Consider the following 504-nt stretch of genomic DNA (forward strand, 5'->3'; position numbering starts at 1 on the left):
AATGTCTCTGCTTTTTAATATGCTGTCTAGGTTTGTCATAACTTTTCTTCCAATGAGCAAGCGTCTTTTAATTTCATGGCTGTAGTCACCATCTGCAGTGATTTTGGAGTCCCCAAAATAAAGTCTGTCACTGTTTCCATTCTTTTCCCCATCTATTTGCTATGAAGTGATGGGACTGGATGCAATGATCTTAGTTTTTTGAATATTGAGATTTAAGCCAGCCTTTTCACTCCTCTTTCACTTTGATCAAGAAGCTCTTTCACTTTCTCCTATAAGGATGGTGTCATCTGCATATCTGAGGTTATTGATACTTCTCCCAGCAATCTTGATTCCAGCTTGTCTTCATCCAGCCCAGCTTTTCACATGATGTATTCTGCATTTAAGTCAAATAAGCAGGGTGACGCAGTCCTTTCCCGATTTGGAACCAGTCCATTTTTTCATGTCTGGTTCTAACTGTTGCTTCTTGATTTGCATACAATTTTCTCAGGAGGCAGGTCAGGTTGC

The sequence above is a fragment of the Bison bison genome, unplaced genomic scaffold (assembly GCF_000754665.1).
Source record: "Bison bison bison isolate TAMUID 2011002044 unplaced genomic scaffold, Bison_UMD1.0 scf7180017864366, whole genome shotgun sequence".
NCBI classification, from domain to species: domain Eukaryota; kingdom Metazoa; phylum Chordata; class Mammalia; order Artiodactyla; family Bovidae; genus Bison; species Bison bison.